This window comes from Podarcis erhardii (assembly GCF_964252035.2).
Source record: "Podarcis erhardii genome assembly, chromosome: 3".
Classification (NCBI taxonomy): domain Eukaryota; kingdom Metazoa; phylum Chordata; class Lepidosauria; order Squamata; family Lacertidae; genus Podarcis; species Podarcis erhardii.
In genome coordinates, this window is record NC_138507.1 from 95,085,350 (window position 1) to 95,098,534 (window position 13,185).

Consider the following 13,185-nt stretch of genomic DNA (forward strand, 5'->3'; position numbering starts at 1 on the left):
TTCTGACATGATGCTGGAGCTCTGCTGCCTCCTTCCTAAAGCTAGGCAGGCTTTGGGAAAGTGGTGGGAAGGAAACATTTAGGGGACTGGCCTAGTCCCCCTTGTCCAATGACCGCACACCACTGACACACACACACAAATGAGAGTTGCATTTTTTCTAACACATATGGCAACTAAGGTCATATCTACTCCACTGATTTTTTCATGAAACAAGCTTCTAGAAAGTGTGTGTGTAAGTAAAACTTAGTGCTAGTTTTAAGATGGAGACAGATTGTCCCCAGCCCAGCCTGAGCTGAGGGTAGTGTTATCATAACAGTGTCAGCTCCAACGTTTTTTTGGGGGGGTGGATGGGGGGATGTCAGCAGCTTCAAGAAGAGGTCCTCAGTGGGCCACCTTCCCTGGGTAGGTTCACCTCCTTGCCGCCACCACCAGCCACTGTCATTTGACTAGTCTCAGCAGTGTTGAACCACTGTTATCAGGATTGATTCACTTTTGTAAGTGAAAAGGCCTGCTCCTCTACCTCAGAGTTGAATGAAATATTTGAAGGGTCCAAAGAAAAGGTAGAAAACTCTTTCTAATGAGAGGGATGAACTCTTAATAAGCAGGGAAGTGGTTAGTGTTGACTAGCTTGCTCTTCCATAAATGCACAGTGCTGTGACTCCAGAACCAGATAGTGCTGTTCTACTATGTTCTGAGAAATAAAGGTGGCCCTACCATTAGGCAGAGAGATGTGATTTTCTCAAGCAACAGATGCTGGGGGCAGGAAGCAGCACTGAAGGCCAGACCACTGCCCTGTGTCCAACACAGCAAGCCTGCTGGCCTCAGGTTCACAGTCCCATTGAAGCATGAGTCAGCTGCCAACCAAACAGCTTCCATACATGGAATGTGTGTGGGTGCCATCTTGGCCTTCACCAGGTTCAGAGAGAAAAATAATGTATCGGGCATCCTGCACCTCCTCCACCTTTTCCCCTTCCTCCAGCCAGGGATCCTGCCTCATAGGAGGCACAAAACCTCATAAATCACTAAACCCTTCCATTGGATCAGCCTCAGGCCCTCATGCCTCTGCCACACACTCCTCAGAGCCCTGTCAGTTCCTGCCAGCCCTGTATACATCATCCATGTTTGCTGGTGCTTCCTCAGGAACCACCTGTCTCTGTTCTTCTGCTAACTGCTGAATATAATGCCTTAGGACCTTCCCTCACAGCTATTTGGGAAGATGGTAGCTGTACATGATCTTCTTTTCCCGTATGGTATTTTGCTCCATGGCGAGCTTCATGGATTCAGGTGCATAGGGAACTCGTTCAGGAACCCGTAGGGGAAAAAATGCTTTCTACTCTTTCATTCAGTTCAGGGAATCCCTGTATATTTGGGATCATTTGACTTTCAGGGACTTGTTCCTTTCAGCTTATGTCAGATATGCACGTGCACTGCAGACTTGTGAACGGTCCAAGTCATGTGCAGTTTCCAGACCAACCTGAGAAGGGCAGACTTTGTTTTTCAGACCTGTGGTGTGTGGCAGGGGGCTACTCCCAGAGCAAATACTCATCTGTTATAAGGTTGCAGCTCAGAGGCCACTGGAAATAGAAGAGGCTGGTGATGATGCAATTGGCTGTATTAAACAGAAGAGCTCAATTTCCTGCTTTGTTTATCTGGAATGATGCATGCAGACTGACCTCACCTTTGAGAACGAGAGAACGAGAGAGAGAGTTATTGGAAAGAACCTAATGCTGGAGCTGTTGTTTTATGGGTTTCTCCACTGGAACAGATCTAGGTCAGCTGAGCTCATTAACAAGAATTGGTCTGGACTCCGGAGCAGGTTCGTTTGAGCAAATGCAAGCTCTTGTTTATAATAAAACATGTGGGCCAAATTAGAATGTAAATAAACGGGTGACTCTCCAGAATCCCAGATAACACTTGCTGAGCAATGGGGTCAGAGCAGATGTAATCTAAAAATCTTTCTGCTGCGTGTAAATGATTATGTCATAGCATTTGTCTTTAATTACTAAACTCTTTCCAAAGGATTGACTCATAGCACGTTTCCTGGTTAACCACAAAAACTTGTACTACAAGATTTGTCATATAGATTCTTTCGTTCCCCCTACAGCATTGTTAAGTCTTGGCTCCTGTAAAAGAAAATCCTTGCTCCCTAGAAATACATTTGCAGTCATCTTTAATATTAGGGGTGGTAGAGGGGATGGGGAGCGGAGATTTCAGCAAAAGACCTGTTTATTTTTGACTCAGGGGGAAGAGTCTTATATTTAACGATGACAGTGTTTCACTAAAGTACAGCTCATTAAACTCAGTGTTCCCTATAAAACAAAGCAGAGAGCACCTTACTATATCTGCAGGAATGCTACATAAATATTAAGGGTGCTGACTATTTGGGAAGACTTCTGGGATGCTGGGCTTTTAAAATTACTTTTCTCTTTGGCGGGGTTGAAAGAGGGAGAATGCTACTAAAATTTCCTGAGTTATATATTTGTTTATAAAAATGTTATATATGCGTTGTAATACTGCGTTTACAAAATTGAAGGTTGGGATGGCAGAGAGTTAATGGATCCACATATACAAAGTTTGTCATTGGTTGGGAAATTACAGGTAAATTACCCGCCATGGCTCATGAGTAGTTGAAAGGGAGGTACCTTTCTCTCCTCCCACCCCAAAAAAGTTTCAACAACATTGTTATATAATCTAAGTGACTGGGAAGGGGGGGAAGAACAAGCTGCAGTTCGATAAACAGAGGATTTATTTATTGCATTGATATCCCGTTTTTTCTCCACGGAGTTCAAGGTGGCGTACATGGTTCTTCTGCTCCTCAGTTAATCCCCACAACACCCCTGTGAGGTAGGTTAGGCTGAGAGGCAGCGACTGGCCCAAGGTCACGCAGTGAGCTTCATGACCAAGTGGGGATTTGAACCCTGGTCTCCCTGGTCCTAGCCCAACCCTCTGATTTAGAACTGAGTTTGGGGTCTAAGGCAGGGAAAGCCTTTTATGTTTTGCCACCCAAGGCCAAAAGGGAATGTGCCGTCCCCACCCCACTTCTGCCGCTGGAATACCCTCATCTCACCAAAAATGGGTGAGAGGAGGGTGTTCCATAAAGCTTCGCCGCTCATCTTTTTTGCCCCAGGGGCCTGAATCTCGGCGAGAGGGGGGCATCCGGGTACTGCCAGTAGTGGTGGGCAGGGCACTGCCTCTTGCACTTCTGCTACCTGATGCAGCTGCTTCACTCCACCTCATGAGTGGGCTGGCTCTGATCCCGGGGTGTTGCTGGCTGTATCTCTAGGGACTGAGCGAGGGGCAGGAAATTATTGTTGATATTGCAGTGTCCCGTGCACAGCGGAATGATGAGAAATACGTGCACATACTCTAAGTTGCTTTATTTACGTTTCAAAGCTGGTAGATTACAGAAAAACATCTTGCCTCTGCCGGAGCAGAGAAAGCATCCTCTCTCCTCTAAAGCACGGAGAGAACACACACTGAACTGCAAAGAACAGTGAAAAACAGGAAACCAGTGTACGTCACATCCAGTCTCCTTTCCCGTGAGAAACTCCAACAGCAATTGACTATGGAATGTAAACACCTGTCTCGTGACAAGCACTTTCGCTGCACAGTGAAAGAGAGCAGAAACCAACATCCTCCCCCTTTCTGTGAACATCACTGGGCAGCGTGTTCGTACAATATCAGTACAAACCCAACTTCTGCACATAGGTACAGTGTTGATCCCTTGATACAATCTTGGACAATACATCAGCAGGAATTTCATTACCTGGCATATAGGACACCGTTACGAGTCCCTTCTGAATACGTTCCCTAGCATGTTGCAACTTCAATTGCAAGTGCTTCGTGCTTTGCTTACAACCTTCAGAATTCAGCAAAACCAAACATGCTTTGTTGTCCTGGTAAACCTGGATTGGACATTTGACAGGAATTTTCATGTCTTTGCACAATTGTAACAACCATTCACAATCCTTAAGTGAATAAGACAGTGCATTCAGTTCAGCTTCACAAGTACTTAAGCTAACTGTTGTTTGCTTCTTGCATGACCAATCAAATAGACTCTGATTGTACATGTAGCAAACTCCAGACGTACTTTTCCTGTCTGTAGTGTCACTTCCAAAACTTGCATCTGCAAATATCTCAAGACCACCAGACTTCTGATTGTTAAATCTCAGTCTGTAATGCATAGTGCCTTTCAAATACCGCGCTATGCGTTTCAGAGTTTTCCAATCCTTAACAGTAGGATTGTTGACTTGTCTGCTTAGCAAATTACAGCTAACAGCAATGTCTGGTCTTGAACATCTGGCAATGAAGTTTAGCTTGCCTAGCACACTTCTGTACAGTGTAGTGTCAGAAAATGCTTCTTCAGTGTCATCTACCTGATAACCTGTTGTCATCGGTGTGTCTACAGGGTTAGCATCCATCAGGTTCAGTTTGCTTAACACATCAGCAATTTTCCGTGACTGGTGTACTAGAATGTTACCATCTTGATCTCTCTTTATTTCCAGAGATAGGTAGTTGTTTACCTCACCAAGATCTTTCATGTCAAAGTGCTCTTTCAGTTGAGCTAGGGCGTTATTGTACATTGTGACATCCTTCCAAAAGAATAAAAGATCATCAACATAAAACAAACAATACAGTTTCTTTTGCCCCTCCTCTTTGACAAATACACATGGATCAGCTTTCCCTTGCTTAAAACCTAGAGAAAACAATACTTCAGTGAGTTTTGTGTGCCAACACCGTGCACTTTGTTTGAGACCATAAAGGGACTTCTTCAGAGCACAAACAAATCCCTGTTTTACCTGTACGCCATCAGGTGGAAGCATATAAAGAGATTCATCTAGAGATCCGTACAGAAAAGCTGTATTCACATCATGGTGACTAATGTGTAGATTCTCCTCTGCAGCTAGCTTGAGCATAAGCCTAATGCTCTCATACCTCACTGTGGGTGAGTAGGTCTCGTGATAGTCTTCACCTGGTACTTGTGCAAAACCTCTGGCTACCAGTCTGGCTTTGTGTCTGACTATCTTGCCATTTTGATCAGTCTTCGCTTTGAAGACCCATTTGCTTCCAAGCAGTTTCATTCCTGGAACTACTGGAACAAGATCCCATGTTTTGTTCCTTTCCAAGGAATCAAGCTCAGCCTTCATGGCATTTAACCATGGCTCAGCTTCCTTTGAATCCAAATCCTGGATTTCTTGGAAACTTGAAGGTTCAAATACCTTCTTGGAGCTTTTAACAGCTGTTACTGCTATCTTAGCAAATTCATCAGCAAATCTCTTTGGAGGTCTGCCTTTTGTGGCTCTTTGTGACCTGCGAATTAGCCGTAGGTCTTCAACACTCTCCTCTTCCTTCTTAGGAGAAAAGTGGCCTATTGTGAACAATGGTTCCTCCAATTCTTGATCAGAGCTTTCAGAGGGTCGCATAGAGGCTTTCGCACTCTTGAAATCCTCTGAATCACCCGATTCAGCTTCAGACTCAGAATCAGAACCTTCATCAGTGGGTGTGGGTTGTTGCGGTTGCTTTTGACTATCCTCAGTCTCATCATTGTCATCAGGATAACATTGGAAAATTCCCACATTCTCCCCCCACTTGGCATTGTACTCAACACTTCTTGTGAGCTTAATTGCCTTTGAGTCAGTCATCATTATTCTGTAAGACCCTTTCTGATAACCTAGAAAGATACCATGCAATCCACGCTTGTCTAACTTGGAGTTTTGTGGTGAGTGAACCCACATGTCAGAACCAAAAATTTTCATGTGTTTGCTGTATGGCTTCTTGCCAAACATCTTCTCATACGGGGTACAACCAATCGCTGAAGATAACCTGCGATTATAACTGTAAGTGAAAACATGAGAGAGCTTCGGCCCAATAACTCTCTGGAAGATTTGCATCATGTAGCAAGGTTTTTAACCCTTGAAGCAATGTCTGATTTGCCCTCTTGCAAAGTCCATTCTGCCATGGCGAGCGAGGACTAGACAAATCGTGTTGAATTCCTTTCTCAGTCAGAAAAGCTTCAAACTGCTGAGAAGTGAATTCTCCCCCGTGATCACTGAAAAGAGTCTTTACCTTCTTACCATGCACATTTTCCAACCAAGCACAGAATTCCTTGAACCTTGGAAATGCCTCTGATTTTTGCTTGAGATTGTACACATAAATATATCTGGAAAATGCATCAATGAGAACCATGAAGTACCTATTTCCACCCAAAGAGGGCGCTAGTGGTCCAACCAAATCAGCATGAACAATTTGGTATGGTTCTGTAGCTTGCCTACTAGACACCTTACCTTTTGCAGCCATTTTCACCTTGTTTGCTGCGCATGCCTTGCACTTCATGTGGTACCTGCAGGGTTTAATAGTCATACCTTCAACCAAGGCAGGCATTTTAGATACTGCCTCAAAATGCAAATGACCAAATTTTCGATGAAAATCATGAATACATTCTGCATGCAAACTTTTGTTAGTACCTGCAATGCAACAAGTGTCATCCTGCACAACATCATCATAATACAAAACATATAAACGATCAACATATTCAGCATACAATACATAATCATTTTTCTTTGTGATGATGCACCTTTTGTTCTTAAAGGAAACGTCAATATTCCGCTCATTCAGCTGTCCAACGCTGAGCAGATTATGTTTGGCATCCGGCACATAAAGTACATTCTGTATCGATAAGTCCAAACTGTGAAGAACAACAGTTCCGTAGCCTTTACTGGGGATTGTGTGGTCATCCGCCTGGTGAATCGCACCTTCCTGCGGTGTAAAAGACACGAGCAGTCGCTTATCGTTGCACATGTGGTGGGTCGCCGCTGAATCAACAACGAAGAAAGATCTAGACGTCTTCTGGACCTCTGCAACTTTTGGAGTGAAGCGTGAGACCATTGCCTTGGGCTGCGTTGTCCTGGACACTGGACCTTTGCCTTTGCTCTGGCCTCTTCCACGCGATGAGCTTCCGCTGCGCTGCTCTGTCTTGGCCCTGGGATATTTGCATTCCCTCTTCATATGGCCTAGATGTCCACACGAGTAGCATTTCACTGCCTTCAAAGCTTTGGCGCCATCTGGTGGTTCCACTGCACTATGGGATGACGTCTGTGAAGTCTCCCCCTTGCCCATGCAGCTAGCACCCCGGCGATCTGCTTCATTCTGAATCATGGCAGTATCACAGGCTACTCTGAGCTGAGCATGTGGCTGATTGGCATCAAATTCCCCATTTGCCTCAGCCAGCCTTCTGCAGCTAGCCATCATGACTCTGGCATTAGCCTTCTGCATCATCTCTGCTGCTTTAAATCATGCTGCTTTATACAAGCTGCGTCTGTGTACAGCTGCTTCAAAACCTCATTCCAAAGGCAAGTTCAAAAGTGCTTTGTCCCTGCTGCCTTAAATCATGCTGCGTCACTATTTTCTGCAGCTGCTTTAGTCCAAAAGCACTTTTAAAAGTTACTTTCGATTTCCCCAGCATAGGAACTTGATCCTTTGAGCCTCTTGCCTGTGCCCGGCAAACGGCTTTAAAAGTTCAGAGTCCAGCCATAAAGCCATTAATTAGAAACTGGCAGGCTGCCCGGAGCAGTAGCACATACCTCATCAATCATCTTGACGCGCAGAGATATCGTCCGATCCGTCCCTCTGCCGCTGTTCCGATATCTGGAGCCCATTCTTAAGATGACTGCGTTTTTCTGGGCCCGGAACCAAATATTGTTGATATTGCAGTGTCCCGTGCACAGCGGAATGATGAGAAATACGTGCACATACTCTAAGTTGCTTTATTTACGTTTCAAAGCTGGTAGATTACAGAAAAACATCTTGCCTCTGCCGGAGCAGAGAAAGCATCCTCTCTCCTCTAAAGCATGGAGAGAACACACACTGAACTGCAAAGAACAGTGAAAAACAGGAAACCAGTGTACGTCACATCCAGTCTCCTTTCCCGTGAGAAACTCCAACAGCAATTGACTATGGAATGTAAACACCTGTCTCGTGACAAGCACTTTTGCTGCACAGTGAAAGAGAGCAGAAACTCTGTTGGTCAGAGTGTTTAAGAGGTTCCTCTGACCATGCTTAACCTGTACATTATTAAATAAATGCAATGACTACAAAATGCCAACTACCGCACAATCCTATATATGTCTAGTCTAGTTAAAAACAAACCACATTGATTTCACTGGGAATTACTCCATGAATATGGGACACGGGTGGTGCTGTGGTCTAAACCACTGGGTCTCTTGGGCTTGCTGATCAGAAGGCCAGCGGTTCAAATCCCTGCAACGGGGTGAGCTCCCATTGCTCTGTCCCAGCTCCTGCCAAGCTAGCAGTTCAAAAGCACACCAGTGCAAGTAGATAAATAGGTACCACTGTGGCGGGAAGGTAAATGGCATTTCTGTGTGCTCTGGTTTCCGTCACAGTGTTCCGTTGCGCCAGAAGTGGTTTAGTCATGCTGGCCACATGACCCAGAAAGCTGTCTGTGGACTCACTTGGTCTGAAAGCGAGATGAGCGCCACAACCCCATCGTCGCCTATGACTGGACTTAACCGTCCAGAGGTCATTTACCTTTACCTTACTCCATGAAACTGGGTACAGGCTTGCAGCCACATCATCCAGTGACCTACTTCTCAAGGAAACCACACCTGGGTTATCTTTGCATCCCTAGAATGTCTCGCTGCTTAGACAGGTGGCAATGTCCTGATATGTATTGGGATAGGACAAAATAGATGGAAATGAAGCTTCTGAAAATTGGTGGTGTGATACTACAGACTGTACCTGGTCTAGCTGGGCTATGTTTTTTAAAAAATATTTTGAGACACTTTTAGAACCGTGGAGGGAAAAGGAAGCTACAAAGATGCGAAAAGAATGAATAGATAAAAGTCCACTATACTGCAGCCACACCTGTGCACTCACAGGGAGTTGCTTTATACCAGCTCAGATTGTTTGTCTAATTCTCTAATCTGCCAGCTGCTTGCCTTTGAGCACCTGGGTACATTCCGAATCCTCCTCCTTCCTCAAGCAGTCTCTGCTCATCGGCTCAGGGATGAGTGGGCGCAGCATTGAAGGAGTCCTGCTTGAGGTCAGGGCCGTCTTTACCCAGGGATGCAAGAGGTGCAGGGCACCCGGGTGCCGAATTCTGGGGGGCGCCAAATATATACCTACTGTATACCAGTCCTTCTCATTTGGCGGCAGTGAAAAGCAATGGAGCGAAAGTCCCCGTCCCCTTCCTCTGTTGCTCTGTTACTCCCTAGTGCTAAATATTCTTTTTTTAAAAAAAAAATTAAATTGTTTTTCCAATTAAAAAAAGCCAATCAACATATCCACATCATAATCTAATTAAAAACAATAAACTAAAATAAAAAACCACAACCAGTTAATTTGGGAGTGGCTAAACTAAATTTGAGGGCACTGGGTGGTTCTTTGCACCCCAGCGGTGCATATGCCTAAAGATGGCCTTGCTTGAGGTAAAGTGTCTGGCTGCAATGACACATGTGGAAGGATGCCACATCTGACAAGGAACGTGAAGATTTTGCTTGGCTCCAATAGGAATGGAGGCAGTATATGCCTTCCTGGGAACCACAGTGTTGAAAGGACACTTAGGTCCTGCTTGGACCTGGCTGACCTCTGTGAGAACACAGTGCTGGACTAGATGGGTCTGTGACTTGCCCCAGCAAGACTCTCCTTATCTTCTGCGCGCAAACATGCTACAGGAACCAGAATTCACCTATTACCTACAGCACTTGCAAGGGGGGGATGAGCGAATCATACCTCTTCTGGCTTTAGCTCTGGAAACAATTCCAGTGCAACCTCTCTGTAATTGGCCAAATCCTTCCATCTGCATCACTGGGATTCCCAGGGTAGTCTGGACTGCGCATGAGGCAGTTGGGATTTTCCTGCAGACAACAAGGAGCATCCAGAACCAGGGAATGTAAAAAACACAATAAATCCATTCTTTCCTTCACAAGAGGTGGACATTAGCAGAACTTAAGGTTGCATCAACCAAACTCTTCATTTTTAACATGTATCGGCTTCAGGGTAGCTGAAGTCTGAATCAAAAGATACCATTGGCCATTAGTAATTGTTTGGCGCTAATGTGTAATGCAGTGCAGATCTCTTCTATCTGTGGCAGCTTTCACCTTTTCCATAAGCCTGTCGGGTCCAAGATTTACAAGCTAATTAGCTGGAGATGACGATATGTAGATGATGCCCGCTGCCCCATGCTTTGCCTTTTTGGTGTATGTAATAACTCAACCCTCCTAGGGATTATGCTCTTAAGCTGTCTGAAGGCAGGTTATCTGTTGAAATACTTATCCTTTTATGAGGGTGAATCCAGAGTGCATTGTGTAATGTATAATAAAATTGAGGGGGTGGGGTGGGGGAGAGAAGAAAGAGAGGAAAAGATAACACAGTAAAATCAGCTCCAATGACTTCACCATTCAGTAATGGCTCCTACCAAATAACAGCCCCGTAGTTTTATCTTTCAAAAACCAAGATTGTGTTAATGCTCTAAAATTAAATCTCTTGTGAAGTTATCTGGAATTTCTCAACAAGTTTAAAAGGGGGATTATTTTTTCATCCGAGGTCATGCCTCAAGAATTTGTAGGAATTCCGCCTGGAAAGAAATAATCAGTGGAAACTGGCAGTCAAAGCTAATTTATACTACTCTTCCAGATAAAAATTCCTTCCGTCTTAGACCTGCATTTAAAAAAGAAAGAAAGGGAAAGAAAAGAAAGAAAAGATTATTATCACTCATGAGAGAATACATCAGTGAAAAAATATATAGAAAGGAATGACTTAAGAGGAGTCTTCGCTACATCTGTAGCATTGTCATTTTGAAATGCTTGAGTAATGAACGAATGGTAAGAAATGTGGGTGTGAGGGAATGAGCATTCAGTGCTGCGATATACTGTAAAATAAGACTCACCAACAGATTTAGGGCCATGAAGTACAGTGATTATTTGAGTCTGCCTTGGTGCTGAAAGTGTGCTTGTCTTGCTACCTATGTTTTAAAATTTCCCACAGCTCAGAGCACGCATAATTTACTTTTTCACATGGGGCTGGTTCGTACATCAACTGATGTATGCGTATAACTGTGCTGCTCTGACACCTGAAAGTCTTGCATCGTGTGTATGGTTCAGTACTTTTTTCCTGTCACTGCTTACTTGGGCTAGAAGACAATTATATTCCAGCTGCCTGAGACCCAAACTACAAGCAATTTGTGCATTTTTTTGAAAAACCCGGAAAAGCACTTCAGAGGTGGGGCAGGGAAAAGCAGCGGCTTCTAGCTGTTTTCCCAGTCAAAATCCTTCCCCTGGTAGGGTTGAATTTATTTCATAAATGAATTGCTTCCCATGGAATATCCAAAAGCAATTTAACAATAAAAACAGCAACAATAAAATTCATATACATACTTGCTAGGCTGATGCAGATGAATGCTGCAACTGAAGGGATAAAGAAATATCCACATAAAGACTTGTGGGACAAGAAAGGTCTTTCATACCTTCCCAAAGACAACGGAGATGGTACATTTCTGACATGTGATGAGGAGTTCCCAAGGGCTGGTGCCATCACACTAAAGACCAAATTCCTGCATCACACTTCCTGATGAGACGGTATCTGTGGAAAGTCTTCAGCTCTAGCACCCTGAAATTAGCCAGGTAGGGAATTGGTGGCCAGAGAAAGCAGTGGTTTTCAGCAGTACCCATATCTTTTCTGCGCACTGGGTGAAAACGGGGGTGTTTGAGGAATTCATTATTTTTGAATCCTGATATGAACTGCCCCTCTCTTGGAAGTCTATATCTGTCCGGAGAACACTGCTACCCTCCAAATGTCACACCGAATTTTGTGATACAGTTCTCGGCTCTCCTCCCAACCCCTAAAAAAGTTTAAAAATGAATACATAAAAATGTGTGTTTTGGGATATATTTAAGAAATGTGTATTATTAAAAAAACATATTTAAAATTCTGTATGTATCATTAAAATACAACTCCTTGTGGTTTTCTTTAAATTAAAAAAAACCCACCATAGGATAATTAAGGCAGAAATGGGGTGCGGCAGACTTATAAATGAACAAACTTATGAATGAATGTTAGTCATGCAAAACCTGACAGGGATCAGAAACACATCTATCCATCACCAATAAAAAAACAGGCTGGAGAGACAATTGAGCATTGCATATTGTTTGGGCCTAAGAAAGCTCCCTTCTATTTGCTACTGTCTCTCCCACATGCCTGGTTGCTGGAATTTGTGATATATCTGTCCTCTCCCTCACTCCTGCCAGGATTCCATATTGTATTTTTGATACAAGTCTACTTCTAATACTAGGAGCTTAGAGAGTAGGTAATTCTTTAGGAGTGAAAACAGAAGACAGATTTGCTTCCAAATGTGAGCTCATTCCTAGGTCACCACTGAGAGCGGAGAGGAGCTGGCTCCAAAATAAACAACTCAAACATATCCCCCCTTTTTTTGTTATAGGGTTCCCCACTTCGGATGAAGGAAGCCTTGCCTGCTCAGGTCAGCAATTTGCAAATTTCCCTTGGCGAGTCTTTTCAGAGGGTGCATTTAGATGGCACACCCGTTTTGTGGTGCTTATCCCTAAGAAAGAGACTCACGCCAGCTCCCTCTATAAGTTCACATCCTGTAGCTATCTGGGAAAGAAAACAACTGCTACGAACAATCCATTCTAACAAAGTTGTTAACTCGAGTGGGCCAGATAAGGCTTTCTCGATGCCAAGATCTTTAATTTGGTTGTAATTTAGGATTCTGTGACATGGTTATTAACTAATGGATGAACTATGCACAAATTCCCTGCCCCTAGGCTTCTCTTTAAACAATTAAGTAAAAGAAAACAGAGTAATTATATGCTCCCCCCCCCCGCCGCCCCAGTCAAATGTATTTTTGCTGCTTTCTACCATCATCTTTATAAATTTTTGCTGGGTTTCCTTTACACCAGTATTGGTGATAGACCTGCCCCGTGATATCCCTGTCACTGTTTAGTGGAAGGGGACAAACCTAGACTTGCTGAACGTTGGACAGGTCTTTCTTTTAAATTCATTTATCTATTGCATTTCTATCCCATCTTTTTTCTCGGAAACAGGGTGGCATACATGGTCTTTCCCATCTTACCCTTACAACAACCCTGGGAAGTAGGTTCAGGTAAGAGAGAGTGATTCGTCAGTGGAGCTTTCAACAAGGGGTCTCACCAG

At 44.0% G+C, this 13,185-nt stretch overlaps 1 long non-coding RNA gene across 1 annotated transcript; it reads right to left on the minus strand.

The window, feature by feature from the left end:
* Positions 1 to 3,362: 3,362 nt before the first annotated feature.
* Positions 3,363 to 7,996, minus strand: LOC309339661. Its single transcript, XR_014155512.1, has 2 exons — positions 7,880 to 7,996; positions 3,363 to 3,476 (listed from the first exon to the last, which is right to left on the minus strand). It is a non-coding gene; the product is annotated as an uncharacterized lncRNA (long non-coding RNA).
* Between the last annotated feature and the right edge of the window lie 5,189 nt (positions 7,997 to 13,185).